Here is a 15,263-nt window from a genome sequence, read left to right on the forward strand (position 1 = left end):
TCCCCCCATACCCTTGATTCCTCGGGTTCTGAGGAAGATTCGCCAAGACCGGGCCCAAGTTATATTGATTGCCGTGGATTGGCCAAGAAGTGTGCGGTACACAGATCTACTCCACCTCTCCTCGTGCCCGCCGCTCCATCTCCCTTTCAGGGCAGCTCTCCTCTCTCAGATGGAGGGGCAGGTTCTACACCCCCACCTCCAGACCTTACACCTTCATGCCTGGATATTAAACGGGGCAACCTGAATTCCTTTTCTCTCCCACACAATGTGGTGGATGTCATTCTTTCGGCCAGGCGTGACTCCACTAAATCTATCTTTTTGTACAGATGGTCTAAATGTGTCTCTTGTTGAGGAAATTTGTAGGGCGGCTACTTTGGCCTCCCTCCACACTTTTGCGCAGCATTACTGCTTGGATGCTGAGGTGAGGAGGGACGGTAACTTTGCGTGCTCTGTCCTCCAGGATTTTCTGGTATAGGAGAGTGGACACCCTCCCCTGGGAGTGGGGACTGCTGTGGGACTCTATTCACAAGGTGAGGAATCCACTGGCAGATGTATCTATCAGAAGAACAAGTTACTTACCTTCGGTAACGCTTTTTCTGGTAGATACAGTATCTGCCTGTGGATTCCTCACTGACCCACCCGCCTCCTCGTTGTCCACTCTTCTAAACCTGAGTTACTGTAATGTAATGTCTATATATTTTATTGTCAAGGAAATGTTTTATTTCAATTGCTTTCCTGCATTTGCTTCACACTGTGTGTGTTATCTTGACATTTATGTACTGTGTATACTGTGTATATACTGTCATTGGTTCGTCCGTGTGCCTCGAATGCACAAAAGAAAAGGCTGAACTGATGTCATCACGCCGGCGTGGGCCTATTATGGTGTCGGTGACGTCAGCGGAGTCGCGCGCGATGCCATGCCTCTATGATGTCGTCCACGTTGGCGCGAAGCTACAAAAATAATTTCCGAATGTTGCTGATGCAAGGGGGATATTCACAAGGTGAGGAATCCACAGGCAGATACTGTATCTATCAGAAAAAGCGTTACCGAAGGTAAGTAACTTGTTCATCTTGCTTCTATACTAAAGGAGGGAGGATAGGATAGCTCCTTTAATGATTTACAGACTACTTGCTATGCTGAGCGTATTTGTGTTAGGCATTTTTCTGCTGATTGTGGCACATATACTGCAAACCTGACCACGTTAGTTCAAATAAATATTTTTAAATTGTTCATGTCTCTGTCATATCTTATTGTGGATGAGTACAAGAGTGTGAGCGAAAGGGTGTGTCTGGCAACCGCGATTCCTGAGAGAGTCAGGAGTGTTGTGTTCTGGGATGTCTAATTACTTGTTTCTCTGTGAGTGAGTAGGAGGGCAAGTTAGACACTATAGGTCCTGGGCTCATGGGTACTAATATGGTGGGATATCTCAGTCCCTGCATACTGAGGTCCCATAATCCCAAACATAGTTCTGTGTTTGCGCAGAATCCCTGCAACACAAGTTCCTAGGGACTCACCAAGAACAGGATAGTCAGAGCAGACCCTGAGCAAGCAGGAGAAGCAACTGAAGGAAATGAAGACCTTTGAGAGGATCCACATGCTGAAGGCACAGGAGTCGCAAAAGAACCTCATGCAGCTCACCAAAGATGGAGGCCACGGTGCAAGGGATGCAGTGAGGAACCTGATCTTCGGAGGATGCAATGCTGGAGCTTCTTGTAGTCCAAAGATCTCTTAGGTGCAGAGCGAACAAGCCTTGGCAACTGCAAGTTGGCTTGGAGCTCAAGCGTTTGGTCTCAGCGGCTCAGATGAGGGATACTGTCCTCAACCTTACTTGAAAGACAGGCGAGGGAGCTGCAGAACCTCCACCTATGTTCCCGGGCTTTGGGAAGTCCTTAGGATGACAGGAGCAGTAGACCGGTAAGCTTCATTACGTTGACATGTAGATGCAGAGGAATGGCTCCTTCACTCCAAGGGAGATTACTTTAGATGCCCTTGATGCCCACAGGCCACTTGGAGAAGTTGGATGAAGCACAAACGATGCAGAAGACTTGAAGAACAGCGAAACCAGGAGCAGCAGGAGTCTTCCTTGATGCAGTCTTGGTTCCAGTCGAATTCCAACAAAGTCCAAGTATCCAGATAGTCGAACAGTGATTTGGTTTCAGAAGTGAGTCTTGTTCCACAACAAATCTGAGGACCCAGCAACAATCAAGCCCTTAGGTAACCTAGGGAAAGGGTTGGGGCAAGGTGGTTGTCCTGTCAGAGGAGGGGCTGGACATAGGGGAGGATACTCCCCTGTCCTTTGTCCAGTTTTGCACCAGGGCAGGAATCAAGGGTTCCAGAACTAAGTCAAACTGGAGTATGCAAGGAGGGCACCAAAGATAAACCTCAAAGCAGTCTGGTGGCACTGTAAAGCCCCCCTACTCCAGCCCAGCCCACCACTACACTAAGTCTTGTCTGCGAGGTGGTCACACCTCCATTTGAAAGCAAACCTATTGTTATACCTTCCCCTGCTCGATTTAAGCTCAACAGCAGGAAGGCAGAATCTGGTCTGTAGTTGGAAGCAGCACTAGTTTGCTGGCAGACCCTAAAAAGCTGTTATCATGTGTGGGAGGCTAGCTTAGTGTATGGTGCATACTTGTTTAAGGGAAGCACCTTGCACTAATCCAGACAACACTTATGGGGATTTTAGAGTTCTTAGAAAACCCTAGAAAGTTGTCTAAGTGTATGCTGTGCAGAGCTGTGTTCAGGCTTATCCAGGAGGAGTGTTCAGCAGCTTGTTTTACCAGTTCTAATCATGTTGTGTAGGTTAAACAAAAAAGAACGCCACAGTGTATATATAAAAATAGTTCTACTTATTACACAACACTCACTGACACATTGGTATATCTCCAGAGATATCAACACAAATACACTACAATACTTGAATTGCAAATAGATAAGTAAGCCCAATACACAGAGGTCTTCAGTGAGAGAACAAACCATACATTAAAAAAATGGAATATGAATTGCGACTGAAGTCGGGATTTGTACCAGGAGACTAAGAAGAGCTGGGGAGCCAAGAAACCACCCAAGAAAAGGATCTAGGAACCCCACGAAGGCTGTGCATAGAGTGGCAACACTGATGCGTACTCAATACAAGTCACTTTGAAAAGCGCAGCTGCAGTTTGGAAGACGGACCCTTCCCAGTGGACCCTGAAGAAAACCTGTGGAAGACAGAAGGTTGGAGAGTCACCCCACATGTGGATACACCAGGAACCAGGATACACCAGGGAAACTGGGTGAATAGGTGTAAAATGACATTGGAAACAGCAGTAGACCAAAATGAAGGCTTTCAGTAAAGATGCCGCTGGCGAAGACTGTGCAAGAGTCTGGTGGAATCCAAGGGTGTGATCTGATGGAGGCTTCTAGCTGCAGATTCCTTACCTTTGAATTTCCCAGGCGTCAGGTAGGATCCGAAAACTTGTGCTGAGCAATACCCCTTGCGTGCCAATTGGGTAGTTCAGTTTGGCTCAGTGTGAGGTTGTCGGCATCGTTAGCATCGGTTATGAAGTTGCTTACCTATATAGGTGCCACCAAGGCGAATGTACGTAATTTCTTTTCTTTCTGAGCTAGTTAAGTGCAGACGGAAGAGCTACCCCGCTTTCACTTTTTGACAAGTTTTTCTCGATGTTTTCTCGACTTCTGTATTTTTTCATCGTGTGCAAGAGATGCATTTGAAGAAGAGAGAGTTTAAGTTGTGCAGGGCCTGGCCCCGCATGATGTCGGTCACCGATCCCCACCTCGTCTGCCTATGGTGTCTTGAGCGCAACCATGATCCGGAGTCAAGCGAGACTCTGCGGAGGTCCCGGTCCCGATCGAGGAAAAGGAGGTCAAGGGACTGCTCCCAGAGCCCAAAGTCCTGTTCATCCCACTCGAGGTCGTCGGGACACTCAGGGAAGAGGCATAAGAGGAAGAAGAAGTCCAAGCAAACTTCATATTCACCATGAATGTTGTCCGTCGATGAAGGAGGTAAGGAACACCGACACCCTAGGCACGGTTCTGCGGAGCAAGAGCAAGGGTTGACTTCGCACCTCCCCCCTTTTCCGGGAGCCGTAGCGACTCCGGCTCATACCTAAGAATTTTACAAGGCCATGCACCGTGTATTTGAGCGGGCCAACCCCTGTAGTGAGCCTTAAGGCCCCGCGGGATTAGGAGGGGCCCGTCAGATTCCATGCTGTTGGTTCCAGCCATGGCACAGGTGTGGCCTCAGGGATCCAATCCCGTGTTGGCGCCAGTCATGCCACCGCAACCTCCTCCGGCATCGGACCTGAAGTCGGTGCTTTCAGCGCCGCATGTACCCATCGGCACTGCCAGACCCATCCTCATCCCTGACAACACAAAGCCAGAACGGTGTCCTTTGATGCCTATTCTGACGTCGATTGAACCAAGAGGTTCTACGTTGTTGCCAGAGCACTTTGTGGACATGTTAAGCTCTGGAGAGGAATGGGAGGGGTCTATGGACCGTCTGGATCACCAGGACTGTACAGAGCATTTGGAATGGTACGGGGAATATGGAGATGCCAATGAACTGGACACTTCTTCAGATACTGGCCTGCTCTCTCCGCCAACTGTGGCTGTGGAGGAGGGGGCATCCTACGCCATGGTGGTTAAGAGGGAAGCTGAGGTCCTTGAACTTGAGCTGCCCTCATTGGAGGCAAGGACTAATCTCCAGACCAAAGTGCTTCAGCCTAGGGCTCCCACCACAGAAACCCTTTCAGGGGGGCTATTCTCTTTCATTCCTGTCTTTTCCTCTTCCCATCCTACCAAATTAGGAACAGCTGATGGAGGAGTGTAGGAAAGAAGTATCTGCTTTCATGCTCACCCCCACTTTTTGCTGGTGTCTTTATGTTTTACTCACTAGTCTGACTGGGATCCTGCTTCTGTACTGACAGGAGCCATTGAGCCCACCAGTCAGTACTGACAGGAGCCATGGAGCGATCCAAGATGTTCCATCCTGAACTCTACCGAAGCACACACCATTGAGGAGGTTTCCGGTGCATTTCTCGTGACGGTTCCCCGCTGAGATAGACTTACTCTGTCTGTGGTTTTCCACTGTCGCTAACGCAGTAAGCCTTACATCAGACTTTCCCTTGTCCCACATCCATTATTTTTGCTGGCACTCAACCGCCCTTCCATCTCCAGATACGCCCAATCAACCGAGACGCTACCAACTAAAACTGTCAGAGCGCGGACTTCTGTCTTCCCCCAAACAGAAGCACTCATCCCTGGGATAGCTTCCGTTGACACTCTCCTGATACTCTTGTGACGGTTCCCCGCCGAGACGCAAATACTCCCTCATCAACACCACTCAGAGCTTATTATCCTTCTACACGGCGAACAGCAACGCAGGACATTCGCTAGTGTCCCCCAGCAATAGCCCATCAGGCTTGCAATTCAGGCAATGGTATTTGCAGTCCTGATGATGATCCTTTATTTTGTATAGGATCGAAACGCCGTCGACTGTTTATGTAGTTACACACTAGGTTTCCATTGTGCTACACAACTGTGTTTCCTATATGAGTTTAGCTAGTTTAATGTATTACTTTCCACTAGCGGCTGGATACTCAATTGCCTGGTAAATACCCCCCTCCCTATTGTTTTGGTTGTGTCCCTTGTATCATATGTACTGGATACAGGATTGTATCCCACTGTATATTTGTTCTTCCTTTATTTGCTTCTAATTTCTCCAATTGATTAAATCAGTGTCCGGCTGGACACCTTCTTCATTATATAACATATTCTTGTCTATAATTTATTAAGTGTTTTTGTGTATCTTGCTTAATCAAGTACCCATGTTACTTGATAAAATCGCAGTCTGTGTAAGCTGATTCTAGCACCACTTACAACAGATATAGGTTTCCTTACATCTGAGGTCACTGCACTTAAATCTATAAGTCACCCCTATAGCAGGCCTTTCGCTCCTGAAGGCGGGTGCTCAGTTTTAAGTGTGAGGGTACACCTGCATGAACAGGACACTCCTACAATCCCCAGAGTCCATTCTCCCTAGTTGTAAGTGCATCAGCCATTACGATATATAGAGTGTCCATGCGTCACTACGCAATAACCATCTCTAAAGTGGCTGTAACAAACCATGTTGTGTTTAGTATCAAACATGTTGGAATCATACGTCCACACTGTAAATGGTGTGCAAGGTATGATTTCATGCACGGTAAAGCTCCTCCGGGAGGCCCTCAGTGTATCTAGACCCGTACAGCAAACTATGCTGTTGCCAACCAGAGACACGATTCTGCCCTCCTGCTGCTAAGCGAAGCTTGAGCAGAGGATGACAGAACAATAGGTATCCTGTCACAGGGAGGTGTGACCACCTCCATGTTAGAACTTAGTGTATTGGGACAGGGTGGAGACACTTGCCCGCACCACCGAGACTGCTTGAGGGGCACATTTGGTGCTCTCCTTGCATACTCCAGTCCAAACCAGTTCAGGGAGCTGTTGGCTCCCACTGTGGCTCAAAACTAGACAAAGGACATGGAAGTGACCTTCCCACTGTCCAACCTCTCCTCTGGGAGGGACCCCTGAATCATTCCAACCCTTTCCTTTGGGAACTTAAGTGCTTACCTCTGGGTGGGTCCCTAGATTTTTCATGGGCCAAGATTAGGATCACATACCACTTCAACTTCGACCGTCTGGGTACACTGGACCTCATTGTATTTGCATTGGGGAACCTAGACTGCAACTGGGAGGACTCCTGCTGCTCCTGGTCTCATTGTGCTGCAAGTCTGCTGCAACATCTGTGCCTGTGCTCCATACAGGTTCTTCACAGGGCCTATGGACATCCATGACACCCGAAGAAATCTCCCTTGCAGTTAAGAAGTTAGAAAAAGCCACTCCCCTGCATCTACAGGCACCCCAACGCAGCTGACCGGTCTGCTGACCCTGGGGTCCCACAGACTCTGAAAGTCTCAGTAACACAGGTGGTGGATCTGCAACTTTCGCGAGGTCTGCACTGTCTTCTCACCAAGTTTGAGGCGTATCCCTTGACGGAACTGCTCGAACATGACCCCTGTGCACTGCATCAACTTGCCATTGCCAAGGCTTGTTGACTCTCTCTTCCAGATATTTTCGGGATTCAAGAAGCTTCAACCTCAAGCATCTCTTGCAGCCAATATCTTTGCCTGCATTGCATCCTTTGCACCATGGGCCTTCATCCTTTGGTTAGCTGCTCGAGGTCCTCTTGCGACTCCTGTGCCTTCGGCCCGTGGGTACTCTCATGGGTTTTCGTCGGCTTCAGTTGACTCCTCTGCTTGCTCGGTGCCTGCTATGACTTGCCTGCTCGTGGTGAGTCACTTCGGCCTTGCTGGTCCTAACACTGCACCTTGTTCTTCTACTACGCTGTTTGCCGCTGCCAAGGCTTGTTGGTAGCGCTGCCAGACACCGTCCTGCTGGCTCTCAACATCTGACATGGGACAGCTCATACACATCTCCTTGTCTTCCACAGCATTTTCTGATTCACACAGCGGCAACTTCAAAGGCACCATTATCTCTCTTGCATCTCCGACATCAGTGGGCATTAGTCTTCCGTGCCTCCTGGTCACTACTTAGTGGCATAGACTCTGTCCCCTCTGCTTGCAGGTACATCTCACCTTTAAGCCACCGTTGGGTTCCACCTGACACTTGCACCCCGCTCGCCAGCAGCATCTTCCTGAAATCCTCCAGTGTGGTCTACGACGGTTTTCAATGTCACTTCGTGCCTATGCACCCTACTTCCCTGGTGTAGGAATCCTAGTTCCTGGAGTATCTACTGATGGGGTGACTCTCCAACCTTCCATCTTCCACAGGGTTTATTCAGGGTCCAATAGGAAGGGTCCATTTTCTCTAAAATCCCAACCGCAACTTACCCATTGACTAACATTGAGCACGCAGTTGTGTTCCCATACTGCTCACGACCTCCGTGGGGTTCCTAAGTACTCACTTTGGGTGGTTCCATGGGTCCCTGGCTCTTCTACGTTTTCTGGGTCCATTCTCAACTTAGGTTGTAGTTCCCTTTCCACTTTTTAATATATGGTTTGGTCTCACCTTAGAGACCACTGTGTATTCTGTGCCTGAGTACTGTGTGTATTGTGCATATATCTCCTGGGAGGAGATATTTTGTTGTGTTAGTGAGAGTTAATAATACATACATATTTTTTAACTACACTGTGTGGTTCTTTTTCACTTAACCTATACCATAAGATTAAGTGCTTGTAAAACACGCTGCTTTACACTGGACTAAGCCTGAAGGCTGTTCTCCACAGCTACCACTTAGAGAGCTTTCAAAGGTTGTCTAAAACCACTAAAACCACCATATGGGTTGTCTGGAATAATGCAGGGTGGTACACTTACATGGGTGAGCACCATATACTAAGCCAGCCTCCTACAAGGATCATTTTAAATTGCCCCTGGAGGAAGTTACAGTTCTTTTGGCCAAGAGAGCTATAGAAAGGGTACCGGTTTTAGGATTAGTCAGTGGCAGTTACTCCTGCTACTTTCTGACCTTGAAGAAGAACAAGGGGCTATGGCTCATTTGAGATCTTCAGACCGTCAATTTCTTCCTCAAGAAGGAGAAATTCAAGACGCTCACTCTGGCTCAGTTCTTGTCTGTCCAACAGCAAGGAGACTGGATGGTAGCGTTGGACCTGCAGGATGCGTATTTCACATCATCATTCTGATGGGCCACAGATGTTACCTGTGGTTTAAGGTAGGACAAGGACACCCTCCACCACAACTCCCCAAATTCCTCTTTTCCTGCGCACAGCCTATATATATGAAAATATTAAAAAGAAATAACTTGTTTCGCAAATTGATTAAATACTTTTACAGTAATTGAATTTTGTGGGCGCTATTCTCTGTGTGGATGCTCTATACATGTATTCATGAATAACTATTGAGTATATGCATGAGACTGTTCTTGTCGATATTAAGTATCAGTGTTGTGGTGCTCCGCACAACACAGAGTGTATATAATTGAATTCAATTCATGTTAAATTGGTCATGGACCATTTTTCTCATTCCCGTACTGCACCCAGGTCCGTCTTGACTATTTGGGTTACCCCCATTATCTATAATGGTCCTTCTCAGAAGCGTCCATTCATCAGAGCTGTTCTGGTCCTGTGGAAGGTTGAGGGACCAGTCGCTGAGCCGCCACCTTCGTTCAACGAAGTCTTTCCACTCGGGGTCAGGTAAGACAAAGCACAAGAAGTCGAAGAAGCGGCGTCGCTCTTCACCTTACCCTAGCCTGTCACACGACGCAGCTCAGGGTGCGGGTAGTGCCTCCCCAGCGGCTCCAGACAGCCTATGCAGTCGCCGTTGGTGACTCCGGCCCAGCTGCAGAAATTCCTGTCTGTCATGGCTCACCTCTTTGGTCTGTCAGGCCCCGCCGGCGCGCCTTCTGGCTCCCGCGGGTCCGACTGGGGGTTCTCGCCCTTCGTCGGCGGTTCCGGCCCCGATGTCGTCGACGGCTCCGGCCTCGGCGCCGCCAGACCCCCATGGATCCCAGCCAATGTCAGTTGACCTCATACGACCTCCACCAACATCGACGTCTACAGCACTGCCAACGGCGTTGGCCGGCCCAACCCGGGCAATGTCGTCCTTGGGTTCTACCCAGACATGGAGACGGTGTCAGACCGGTGTCGATCGATGCAGATTCAGAAGCCAATGAGGAATTTGTATCCTATCTCTATCCTCCTCCATCTTTCCCACCTGCTCAGCAGGTTATGGAGGAAGGGGAGGACTGGGAGGGGTCTAAAGACCCTCTCATAGCCCAATGCCAGTTAGACCTGGACTGGGCAGAGGATTTTCGGGACGCTGGTGATCTGGATTTCTCACTAGAACCTGGTGCACTGTCTTCTACCGTGGCTATGGAGGAGGGTGGTACTTATCCTGTGGTGTTGCGTAGGGCAGTAGAGGCTCTCCACCTCAAGCTCCCTACAGTGGCCATCAGGACTAACCTCCTGACAGAAGTGCTTCAGCCGGTGGCTTCCTCTGCATAGATGCTACTGCCCTTTAATGTAGCACTTTCAGACATCCTTTTGGGCACCTGGTCCAGGCCCAACACAGAGGCTCCTGTAGATAGGAACGTGGCCCAACGCCATCCCCCGGCCCCAGGGGACCCCATTTTCCTCTCCCAACACCCTACCCCTGAGAGCTTGGTTGGCCAAGCCTCTACATCCCCAAGCGCATTCCCTTTCGCACCTTGGGACAGGGAATCCAAGAAACTTGATCAGTTCGAGAAGAAGATTTTCTCTTCCTCCAGTCTCTTGGGCCGTTTTTCCACTCTGTTTGGGATACAGTGGCGCAGGTGCCCAGACGGTGCGCTCCCAAGCTATCGCTGAGGGGAGAGATGCAGCCAAGTTTACGATTCGTTGTGGCCTTGACACCGCCAACTCACTGGGCAGACCAATTTCCACAACAGTGGCGCTACACCATCACGCCTGGCTGAGAACCACTGGCTTTTTAGGGGATCTACAGAACACTCTGATGGACATGCCTTTTGTTGGCACTCACCTTTTTGGGGAAAAGGCAGATAACGCGTTGTAGCACTTTAAGCCTCCCGGGCACAGCCAAGGCCTTTCCTTGTCAACTATGTCAGGTGGCACATGTGAGCCCTGCTTTGGGATACGAAATTTGAGTGGCCAAGCATCATGGCCACCTTTCTGACACTGCTCAGGTCTCAAGATCTACGTTGGTGGCTTACTGATCACAGTTTGTTCTGTGACAAGCCCCTCCCCTTTTCCCACCCAGAGTGGACAGTGGTAATGGACACATCACTACTGGCCTGTGGGGGAGGGTAACCTGTGGGTGTTGGAGATCACTGGGCTACGCTTTCCATTAGATGGCTTGCTCCACGTAAACCTACTGGTGCTACAGGCCATTTGCCTGGTCTTGAAGGACTTTCTGTCATCCATTAAAGAGAAGCTGGTAGAGGTTCTCACAGTCAATACCATCCTGTCATACTGCAACAAGCAGAGCAGAGTTGAGTCTTGTTCCAGGAGGCTTTGCGCCTCTAGAGATGGCTAGAGTGGCAGGGCATCTTTATGGTTGGAAACCACCTCACAGTGCCCTTGAAAGTCAGTACTAAGAAACCAAACAGTCATCATCTGGCAGATCATGAGTGATGTCTATCTCTGGAGTTGGCAGATGAAAACTTGCCCCATTGAGATGATCCTGGCTAGATGTTTTCTCCTCCATCGAGAGCACACATTGTCTTAAGTTTTTAACAGTGCGCAAGACACACGTTTCCCCAAATTTGTGATGCCACAGTGGAAACTTAACTTGGCCTTGACATTCATCATGTGCACTCCTTCTGAGCATATGCATAGCAGCTCACTGTGTCTACTGACACTGTAGACTAGTTTCCTCATTGTTATAATGTCATACCATTGCATGAGTGATCTGCAAGCACTGTCATAACAACCACAGTACACCACATTTTTTCTGGATAAATTGATGCTGAGGACTCGTGGCCTTTTTAACAAAAGTTGTGCCTCCCTTCCATGTTAAGCAATCTGTCACTTCTGATTTTTGTTCCCCCATTCCTTCAAAAAAGGAGGACAAGATGTATTGTTTGGACCCAAATCAGCTTTTAGGTTTTACATAGATTGTAAGGATCAGCTTCACGTGGGGTTCTTCAGAGCAAAAAAGGGGAAGGCTATGCAGAAGAGTACCTTTATGAGGTGGCTAGTCCTCTGCATTAGGATCTGCCATTAATTTGCCAGTAAGCAGTCCCTGAAATATCTGAGTGCACATTCCACCAGGGCTAACCAAGGCTGCTACCACCTTGTTGGTCTTGATATCTGCCAGATTGCAATATGTGAGTGGGTGCATATGTTCACAAAGCATTAGTGCCTTAGAAGCCAGGTCTGGCAGAAAGGTCTCCTAACCCTCTAAGTGCTTCAAGACGTTTTGGTCCAAGCCCAATGCACAGCTTTTTCACTTTTGGAAGGATTGTTTTAGTATTTATACTAAGATGAGAATTCTGCTGTTAGAAGTATACATTAGTAGAACAAATTACTCACCGTTGGTAATGCCCTTTCTGGTGGATACTGTGTCTAACCATAAATTCATCACTGCCCTCCCTCCTCCCTATTCTTCAGAGAGGTGTCTTTTAACTTTTGAAATGGTCCCAAGTTAGAAGTCATCACATTGTTACTTCTGAGAACGCAGAAAGGCAAAAGACAAGGATATTGAATCAGCACCTGTCACACAATTTCACCTTGTGGCACTACGGCAAAATTCTCCTCATTAAGTCTGGTGCCTGGGGAGTGTGGAATATGCAGTTAGTTATAGCATCCAACAGACAGAGCGTTCCAGTAGGTAATTAATTTTTCTGATGGGTACATCTGCCTGTGGATTCCTTACCTTTTGAATTGAATTACCCCTTGCGCAACATTCCACAGAAACTTTTTTCATAGCTCACCCACTTCAAGGACATCACAATGGCATGGCTCCGTTTGCAACTCCGTGTGACGTCATCAGAGCCATAAGAAGGCCTTGTCGTTGTGCTGACATCAGTTACCTTTTTTCCAACCCATTGACGCCTAACTGTTTTTCTAAGATTCTCCATTTCTTGTGGGTTAACATTCTTACAGTTGATTTGTAGTTGAAGCAGTGTCAATGCCAAACAGAAAAAGAAAAGTCAGGATTCAAACCTTGTAGGGAATGTGGGGGTCATATGTCCGTCACGGACCCCCACGAAGATTGCATTTGGTGTCTATCGTCGGATCATGATGTTGAGGGATGCTCGTCTTGTCGGAAGATGAACCCAAATGTTCTCAAGGAAACGGAAGAAAAGTTATTTATGGCCTGTGTGAAGGAGGAAGAGCGAGGCCGCAAGAGGACTAAGTTGAAGTCGAACTCGCCAACCCCGCACACCTCGAGGTCATCCAAAAACACAAGACGAAGTAGCTGCATGGGTCCAGGTGTGGTTTTTCGAAGGGCAAGTGATTTAGGTCGGCTTTCCTTGTCCATGGCATCATAGAAAAGATTAAATCTCGCCTTTCACCTCTCCATCGCAGGTGACTCTGGAGAATTCTCCAACACTGAGGAATTCACCGGCACCCAAGGAGGTGTCTCCTGCATCTCCGGCTTCACCAATTCTTGCTCCAGAGTCTCTAGCGCCATAGCCAGAACCTGCTTCATGGCCTCAGACAGAACCAGACCAGGCGGCTCTGGATCCGTAGCCACCTTTTCTAGTTCCAGATGCGGATCCATTGCATTTTCCTAATGCGATGTTGAAGCAACCGCTTGCTTCAAAAGGTGATGAAGTCCAAAACACTGTTATGGTTCCAAAACCTTTATTTCAAATTCTTTTTTTCTTTATTTCAATAGCACATACAGCTCAGCCAGTGCGTTTCATTCCCACAAGGAAAACTTCATCAGTGCTTTCATGAAAGAATAGTTTTAATCCTTACGCCTCCATATCCAATGTAATTACTCCAGTTCATTGCGCTGGAGGAAATGGTAATTTCCAGGGCATCATCATACCTGGATGCAAAAACCATTTTGTCGAGTATGTCTTCTCAGCGTCCTCTTAATCCTTAGCCCTTGTGGGAACTGTAGGAGAGGTAATGAATGAATGAATGAATAATTTATTGTGTGGTTACTCAAAACCATTGCATTAAAAACAAGATACAAAAGATAAACAATTTAAAAGAGAAACAATGTAGTTAAAATCTGAGGGGCTAAAGTCCATAGTCTTTCAGTCCCAGCATAGGTTTTTTTTTAATTTTTAATTTTTTTTCTAAGATTAGCCGATGGCTGTGTTGAGTTAGTCTAGGAGGTGCAAGGTGTTATGTGCCTTGTCGCAGATTCTTATCTGATCGCTTAACAGGTAGTAGACATCAGCTTCATGCGGGTCTGTTGGACAAATTTACCAAACATGGCCATCTGCTTGACTATGTTCAGTGTGTACAGTTGGTGGACTGCCTCCTTTGCAGTTCGTGTGCCCAGTTGTAGCAAGATGGGCCAAAGAAAAAGTCTGCGGTCAAAGCGCAGTGCCAGGCAGCAAAGTAGGAGGTGAGCCAAGGACTCACGTTTATATTTGCAAAGCTGGCACTCCATGATCGCCGTTATTGTCGGCTCGGTGATGTATATTTCTTTGAGTGCTAAAATCCTGTGTAAAGCTTGTCGACCCACTGCCTGTGTGAGGTGAAGTTTGGGGTTGTGCTCTGTGTGTGAGAGGGTTTGGGACTCATGGAAGCCTCTCTTTGCCAGCGATTACAAGTCCAGTGTACGAGAGCAAAGACAAACTTGCTTTTTTATTGTACTTTTGATGGCAGAGTATTTGATTGTCTCAGGGTCCCAATTCTCTAGTACTAATTTCAAAAGGTCTTTGGCCGCGGCGAGAGTGGCTGACCAAGGGTTGCCAAATTCCAAGAAGATACTTATCAACGATGCCTTCATTGTATTCTCTTGTGCCGCTGTTGTGAGATAGAAATATTTACTCAGCGAGGCCATCTCTTCCAGTTTTTGTTGATTCAAGTTGAATTCTGGTGGAATAACTTTTCATATGCCGTACCGTGTATTTTTTCCAGGTCTTTAGCTGGTTTTACTGGAAACGCCTGTTGTGTGTAATTAAGGGATGGCATTAATTTTGCCCTCAAAACTTTTTGATTGACCGTTGTTGTGGGGCTATGTAGAGTGGCGTGTCGCTTGCAGAGGGCGTACGTGATGCTTTTCCCTTTGGTTTGAATTTTGTGGAGATGGATTCCTTGGCGGCCTGTTTCGCTAAACCAGACTCCCAAGTAGTTGTAATGCTGTGTGCAGTCCAGAGTCAGTTGTCCAAGCCTCCATTTTGCTAGTTTTTTGGGGGGATAATGCCAGAAAATAACTATTTTGGATTTGGACGGGTTGGCCACCAGCTTATTTTTGACATTGTAAGTTGCCAGTGCTGTGAGTGCTTTTTGTAAGCCTGTTTCGGTATGATCCAGGAGTACCAGGTCATCAGCATATTGCATTCATTGGATTTTAGTGCCCCCAATCCTAGGTGTTGCTATAGTGGCTCCGGTCAAAGCTTGGCCCATATCTGCAGTGTATAAATTGAAGAGCAACGGTGCTATGACGCACCCTTGCTTTAGGACGCGGTCCGTTTCGATTTTCTCTGTAGCAGAATCGCACAAGAGTTTAATTCTGACCCATGTTCTTAGGTAAAGGGATTGAATTGCTTTTAGTAGAGCTGGGTTGATGTTCCAGCATGCCAGCTTCTGCCAGTGGATGGAGCTATCTACACCAT

The 15,263-nt window shown here is 47.8% G+C and overlaps 1 protein-coding gene across 1 annotated transcript in view; it reads left to right on the plus strand.

Annotated features, from left to right (window-relative positions):
- LOC147724906 (uncharacterized) overlaps nucleotides 1-15,263 on the plus strand; it is a 1,184,129-nt gene that overhangs the window by 105,193 nt on the left and 1,063,673 nt on the right. The window lies entirely within an intron of this gene.

The sequence above is a fragment of the Lissotriton vulgaris genome, chromosome 4_1 (genome assembly GCF_964263255.1).
Source record: "Lissotriton vulgaris chromosome 4_1, aLisVul1.2, whole genome shotgun sequence".
In the NCBI taxonomy this organism is placed as follows: Eukaryota; Metazoa; Chordata; class Amphibia; order Caudata; family Salamandridae; genus Lissotriton; species Lissotriton vulgaris.